This window comes from Pelodiscus sinensis, chromosome 26 (assembly GCF_052426305.1).
Source record: "Pelodiscus sinensis isolate ZL-2025 chromosome 26, ASM5242630v1, whole genome shotgun sequence".
Lineage (NCBI taxonomy): Eukaryota > Metazoa > Chordata > Testudines > Trionychidae > Pelodiscus > Pelodiscus sinensis.
In genome coordinates, this window is record NC_143077.1 from 1,753,905 (window position 1) to 1,761,812 (window position 7,908).

Sequence of the window (7,908 nt, forward strand, 5' to 3'; positions counted from 1 at the left end):
AGTGGTTAGCAGTGGCCGTGAGCCCATGTCAGGAGGAATCAAAGGCTCACGTCTGCTACACAGCTGACTCAGGGGGTCAAGTGCACGATGAGGGTTCATCTCTAGTTGTAGTTCCCAACTCTGCAACCGACTTTTTCTGTGCTCTTGGGCCAGTCACTTGAGCTCTGAGTGAGGCAAACGTGCTGCCATCCCTCTGCAGACTCGAATGCTGTTCTGAGTAGAAGCCTTTGCTACATCAGGACCGTGGCTCCTGTCCCCAGATCCTCCAAGGTATTTAGACGTCTGGTTCCCATTGATTTAAATGGGATTTAGGTGCTGTGATTTAAATAGGGTTAGGCCCTAAAGCTGTAAGGGCCATAGAGACGCCCTCCAGGAGGCTAGAGTGGCTAGGAAGAAACCAGCCAATCAGGAGACAGGAGGGACTATATGAAAATTGCTGCAGGACTAAAAGTAGCTCAGTTGCGGTCCGGACCTGGAAGGGAGGTCAGCGGGGGCTGGGCTGGCAGAACCAAGGACAGCTCAGTGTGGGGGTGCTGAGTAGGTCACTGTCTCTGGGAACAGCCCTGGAGGCACCACTCAACTATTGAGTGGGGAAGGAGACTGGACTGGATTCAGAGAGCCGCTCTACAAAGGGCGCCGGGATGGGCCCTGTTAGGCGTGAACCCTGGAAGGGGGTTGTGATTTCACACAAGCTGGATGAGTCGGCCGGAGGGCTGAGCAGCCGGAAGGTTGAAGGCCGTGCAGGACCCCGCACTCGGCCAAGCGGGGACACTCGCGTGAGGTGAGTGCCAACCCCATTACAGGGGCCTATATCCATGTGAGGCTCTGGGTCTTTGTGCCTCAGTTCCCCATCTATAAAATGGGGGGATCATAACCCTCCCTTTAAGCCTGGAAGCTCTTCAGGGCAGCACTTGGCATGACGGGGCCCAGGCTCAGCTGGGCACTGCAGGGGCTACCATGCTACAGCTACCAGCAAACCACACTGCAACGAGGATTATTTTCATCCCACATTTGGACTGAACAATCTGAGTATGGTTCCTACGGGGCTAAATTCCCACCATGCCTATGTCACTGGAGTTACGTTAGGCTCAGCACATTGATCTTTAAATGGGTTTAGTCACAATCTGGACCGGGATGGGCAATAATTTTTGATTGGGGGGGGCACTCCAAGAGTTTGGTAAGTGGTCAAGGGATGCACTTTTCTGGGATGGGGGTTGGGTGCAGAAGGGAGCTTGTGGTAGGGGACTGAGGTGCAGGGGAGGGTGTGAGGTCTGAGAGGGCGTTTGGGTGAAGGAGGGGCAGGGAGGTGGGGGGAAGAAGGGGCTGGGTGACAGAGGCAGGCTCTGGCCAGTGTTACACCTTGGTTCGGTGATGTGATGGGAGCCTCAAGGGTTAAAGCCGACTACCCAGTGAAAACTACTGGATGATGGTGAAACAAATGATATTTATTAAGTGGTCAAAACCAGCAATTAACAAGTAGGTGTTTAAACTAGCAATTGCTCAGTACTTTTACAGCATAGAAAAGCTTGGGCACAAATATACCCAACTGATTACAATTCTTTGATTACAATTCACTTATATCAAATCACTATCCCTAATTCGCCTAAGACAACGCAGCATACAAATAAAAAATACAAAAAACAAAGCCAAAATAATGATAATAAAAGAACCGTCCAAAGCCAGCCCCTCTATGGTTATTTTAGGACAGCTGGTGGAGTTAGTTATAAATCTACTTTTACAACTTAACAACTCCGGGGCTTCTATTTCTAACACTTATACTTAACCTAAATACAACACTACTATACAACACAAAATTATACAATTTACACAGCGTGGTTAACAGAACTTAGATACACTTTACAGAATTACACAGTGAAATTAACACAATTTGACTATTAATTAAACCAATAACTAATACATTTAAAGCAATACTTACAAATCCAGAAACGATAACGACACAAAGACACACTAGAACTCGGAGCATGCTCAGGACTCGTGCACCCCTATATTTGATTCGAAGGGTGGGGAGGCAGCCTCAGGGTGATCAATCCTTTAGCCAGGCAAAAAAAAGACACGTGCCCTCAATACACGGAACCTCCGTCGAACAAAGGGATTGAGGGTCTTTTATACAAAACTTCGGTGTCTGTTGCCATGCTAGGGTCTGCATTTGGCAGGGCCTGATAGGCTAGTGATGAGGTAGCATGACAATATTGCCCTATAGAAATTTTCGTGATGTATGCATGATCCCCTCGTGGACAGGACCAGATGGGGCATAGTTAGTGTTAGACAATTATGTTTTATTACCCTATGTTTACTTTTTCCCTTGCCCCTAAGACTGGTCAAGCTACGGTCAAATGAGGCTTATCTGTAAGCACTATCTAGTCATGCTCACCTCCCTATTTTTTTTGGCGCCTGTGAGTCCCAGAATGCCTATAAGATCAAATTCCATTCACAAAACTGCATTGTGCTGCCCATGCTCCTCTGAGTATCTAGGTTTTGTGTGAGGGGCCTTGTGTGGCAGGATGGGCTATACGCGAAGGCCGTGGACAGAAAAAGCCTGCTTTACAACATGCCCCCGTGGCCATGGCCGAGCGGCCCAAACGCCACTGATTATACCTCCTCCTTGTACTCAATGCCTTTATCGGCGCCAAGTAAAGATTTTCTTTTAACGAGAAGCACTTGCGCAACAATGCGTTTTGTACAGGCTTTTAAAACAGCGCATCCTAGAACAAGACAAACAATACATGTTATGAATGTGATGAAAATAGAAACAAAAAGTTATTTGTATCGTTCTAAACCAAACCATGAGGCTAGCCATCCCAGTCCGAAAAAGGTGCGCGATTCCCTGACATCCGTTACAATTTGCTCAATATTCTCAATTACATCACTTACATTTTGTTCAATTGACTTAATTTCCATAGAACATTTATCTTTAAACATAGAACCATATTGTGACTCATCTAACCAACTACAAAAACCATTTTCTTTTGCTAACAAGTAATCAAAAGCTAATCTATTTTGCATAACATACACATGTATTTCTTCAATTTTATCTGATAGTAGTTTTAGTCCCTTGCTTGTTTGGTTGCCGAGGCGTTCAATAGCCAGGGCATTCAATTCAAGTTGTTCTCGCATTATCAGATTTCCAACAGGATTCCAGGTGGATATTGCTATAGCTGCTTTTCCAAACCAGGTGCCTACCGACTGCCAGAGTGAGGACAAATCGCGGGTTTTCCGCCCCACAAAACGAGGCAGTGAGGAGTCCTGTACATAAATGCCTCCTCCTTGAACGACTACATGGCCAAAAGTGCAGCGTCCTTTTGCATTAATAGGCAACCGAGAATGGGCTTGATTTCCACAAAGCCAGAAGTGTCCCGGGTACAACGATTGGAGGCGAGGATGGTTACTGCACCAGGGAGCTAGTTCATCGTTTACATCTACGATGGTTATATAAGCACCAGGCAATGAATAGAATGGAGTAATGTGCAGACCACCATCATCGTGGCGATTACTTTCCGTCTGACACATAAAATTCCTGTTTGCAAACAAAAAGGGATACGGAATAGGGGTAGGAGTAACCTGTGGATTAGTTTCTCGATACTTATCATAATACAAAATACTGGTTAGATTCAAGACTATTGTTGTTAGGTGATGTTAATAAAAAAGAATTTAGTGTGGCTGTTAAAACAAAGCCAATCCGGTGGGAAGGGGTTGGTACCCCACTCCTAGTTTTTCTGTTCACATGGCACACTTCTTGCTTCTTTTCAGTTTCTTTTTGTTCACCTGTGGAGACATTGTTAACATTCTCCTAGCTTAACAATTACTACACTATTATCTTTTCACTAAACTTTATAGTTACCAATTGATTGCCAATTGATTGATTGGGCCCAATTATTAATTTTGTTTTTGTTTAAATTCATGCTTCTGCTTTACTTAAAATATGCTTTCATAAAAACACTAAATATCCTACACATAATTACAATTGCAATACATATTACAATTAAGACACACAAGACAAACTTGGACAGAAGACAGAACACAAACTTATTATGTCATGACACAGAACCATGGTTTTTTCTTTAGTTGTTCAACTGTTCTTTAGCTGTTCTTCAGCTGTTCTTCAGCTGGTACCAGCGCTTTCTGATCTGAAAGACAAAAAAACATTTCTACCCCGGGGGGGTGACACATTATATCTTAGAATACTTTTCCTTTGCAGATGTTCTTGCTAATTTTGATCAGCCTAATGTTACCAAATGATATGCTTTCATTTTGCACACCATCTTCAGAGGGTTTAAGTGAATTACTTCATTGTTCAATTATTAAGTTAAAGGTGGCATGCCTTAGTTTCCCTCTTGTACTGCAGATCAGGCTTAATGTGTGAAGCTTCAAATGATTTACTTCCACAGAAACTTTTTCTTAAAACAAGGTGTTTGCTAGTTACTATTCCATCAAACAGAAAAAGGTTTTATTTTCCTGAAAAGAATCATACTTGATGTTACAGGCTTATTTATAGGGGATAGTGCCGTCCCTCCCTTTCCAGAACAGACAGGCAGTTTGCAGACACACACAACCTTGGATCTGAAACCAACTCAAAAGTATTATCAACTTAGCCTTAAACAGAGACACAGTGAAGTTTCAGAGCTTGGATTCTTAAAACAATAACTTGTTTTCTTAGAGAGCAACTTTAACCTTTAAGGGTACAGCTTTTACAAATTTACAATGTATAGATTTATCCTTTTATGCAGTTAACCAATTAAGCTCCAGTAGAATTTCTTATTTCCCTAGTCTGCCTATAAAACTCCAAACCTTAACACATGCTTTTTCTTTCTATTGTCTGTCTTGATTCCTGCTAAATAGCTTTTTCAATGACACAAGTGTTGTCCATTATTAATTTAGTATGAAGGGTAGGCTTTTCAATTAGCCCCCACAGCTTATAGTTCCTTTTCATGGGTAAATTTAAATGTTTATTATTGCAGTTAGCTAATTATAATTTCCAAACCTTTTAGTACAGGGGTTTGAGAATTTCCTGAAGTTGCTTGGCAGCCCTTTCCTGCTTCAGCGCGCTGCTCTGTGTGTATGTTTCCAACTAAAATGCTTAGGCCAGTATGGCTCGATGGTCGGCAGGTATTCCTTCCTTCAGAATTTGGAGGAACACTTCCCACAAGCTGTTAAGTCTATTTCAAAACTCAGTGTTTTACATCCTCTTTATTTACTACCTCTGATCCGTTATTTAAAGCTACACATTCCAACCATACTGTGGGGAGCTCTCCTGCATTACGCTGCATGTCCTCTAAAAGGGTTTTTAATTCGGTCCAGGATCGGGTGCATAGAACCGTGACCTGGTTAGTAAGTCCGGTTGCTGCATCATAAGTTGTTTTTGTAACGGCTACTGGGAACACTTCCACTTCAGGTTTTTTTGCTAAAGGTGGGGTGCTTGGTGTTTTTTTAAACTTTCGAGAGCTTCTCAAGGATAAGAGGGGGGGGTTAACTGGCCCAGCTCTTTTCTCCGGAGGCACATCTATATCTCGGTTGGGATTGTTAGCCTCAATTTTTTACTGAGCCCCACACGCAGAAAAACTTAGTGGTGTGTGGCTTGAGTCCAATTTTCAGAGGGTCATTTTAAACATGACTCACAAAACCTCTGCTACTTTCTTGAGTTTAAATTTATCAGGCTTTAATTTCTTTTGCTCTTGGGATTCTTCTAACTTTTAAACTAACTCTATTAAGAGAGTGCGCCCTGGACTACCGTGGGTAACAGGGGTAGCTGGAAGGGTGGCTGACACGTGGCTATCAGATTTCTTTAAAACTCTTTCTGCCGCGGTCAAAAGTTTTGCCAGGTCTGTTTCGCTCCCTTTTAACCCTGTAGTTACACAGGAGGGAACTTTTGTCTCCTCTTCCTAATAAAACGTGACAGAGTGGTGTGTCCTTAACAAACACCCCAGAGAAGACATTGTTAGGAGGGCTACCCATGATTTTAAGGCTTGCCCAGTTCCTTACTTTTATATTAAAAATCATTGAGGGGTTATTACTCTCATCTCCCAATTTGTAATACGTTAAATGACTAAATACATCTTCCTGAGTTTCACTTGGGGGTCTGCCTGCCCAGGGGCATTCACCACATCCTGTTCGTGACGCCATGTTACACCTTGGTTCGGTGATGTGATGGGAGCCTCAAGGGTTAAAGCCGACTACCCAGTGAAAACTACTGGATGATGGTGAAACAAATGATATTTATTAAGTGGTCAAAACCAGCAATTAACAAGTAGGTGTTTAAACTAGCAATTGCTCAGTACTTTTACAGCATAGAAAAGCTTGGGCACAAATATACCCAACTGATTACAATTCTTTGATTACAATTCACTTATATCAAATCACTATCCCTAATTCGCCTAAGACAACGCAGCATACAAATAAAAAATACAAAAAACAAAGCCAAAATAATGATAATAAAAGAACCGTCCAAAGCCAGCCCCTCTATGGTTATTTTAGGACAGCTGGTGGAGTTAGTTATAAATCTACTTTTACAACTTAACAACTCCGGGGCTTCTATTTCTAACACTTATACTTAACCTAAATACAACACTACTATACAACACAAAATTATACAATTTACACAGCGTGGTTAACAGAACTTAGATACACTTTACAGAATTACACAGTGAAATTAACACAATTTGACTATTAATTAAACCAATAACTAATACATTTAAAGCAATACTTACAAATCCAGAAACGATAACGACACAAAGACACACTAGAACTCGGAGCATGCTCAGGACTCGTGCACCCCTATATTTGATTCGAAGGGTGGGGAGGCAGCCTCAGGGTGATCAATCCTTTAGCCAGGCAAAAAAAAGACACGTGCCCTCAATACACGGAACCTCCGTCGAACAAAGGGATTGAGGGTCTTTTATACAAAACTTCGGTGTCTGTTGCCATGCTAGGGTCTGCATTTGGCAGGGCCTGATAGGCTAGTGATGAGGTAGCATGACAATATTGCCCTATAGAAATTTTCGTGATGTATGCATGATCCCCTCGTGGACAGGACCAGATGGGGCATAGTTAGTGTTAGACAATTATGTTTTATTACCCTATGTTTACTTTTTCCCTTGCCCCTAAGACTGGTCAAGCTACGGTCAAATGAGGCTTATCTGTAAGCACTATCTAGTCATGCTCACCTCCCTATTTTTTTTGGCGCCTGTGAGTCCCAGAATGCCTATAAGATCAAATTCCATTCACAAAACTGCATTGTGCTGCCCATGCTCCTCTGAGTATCTAGGTTTTGTGTGAGGGGCCTTGTGTGGCAGGATGGGCTATACGCGAAGGCCGTGGACAGAAAAAGCCTGCTTTACAACAGCCAGGAGGTGCTAACCTAGGTGGCACCCAGCCAGCAGCCCTGCAGGACCCTGAGGCTGGCTCCCTGGCTGCTGCAGCTCCAGGCTGCTCCAAATGCTGGCTGAATAGGAGCAGAGAGATTTGGATGGGGGCGGGGGTGGAGGCAGCACATGAAGCCTCTGGTTTCCATTGCGTAGCTTTTTCTACCGGTGTTACTACAGTGACACACACATGGAGCCAGGGCACGGAAGGGAGGTGGATGCTGATTGCACGTGGCACTGAGAGAGCCGGGTGCTCCCTCTGTGGCCAGTCAAAGTGCTGCTACAGTGCGATTGGCACCCCCGGCACGGTCTAGGGACGTGTGCACAGAACGACCCTGTCCCGGGAGACCGACTTGGTTCCGACAATCCCGTGGCTACTGGGAGGGATGAAGGAGACGGCTCCTGCGGGCCATTCGCTACCCTCAGTTGCCTTGGGCTGGGTTAAGGTCTACTCCTGTGGTCCCGATTCACGTTGTCAGGCACCAGAGGCAACGCCGCTGACTGCCGTGGGGTTGCATGTGCAAGCAGGACC

At 44.0% G+C, this 7,908-nt stretch overlaps 1 long non-coding RNA gene across 1 annotated transcript; it reads right to left on the reverse strand.

Moving 5' to 3' along the window:
* Positions 1 to 1,425: 1,425 nt before the first annotated feature.
* On the reverse strand, positions 1,426 to 7,347 carry LOC149521414 (uncharacterized). The gene is made up of 2 exons (XR_016347890.1): positions 6,723 to 7,347; positions 1,426 to 4,145 (listed from the first exon to the last, which is right to left on the reverse strand). It is a non-coding gene; the product is annotated as an uncharacterized LOC149521414 (long non-coding RNA).
* Positions 7,348 to 7,908: the final 561 nt, after the last annotated feature.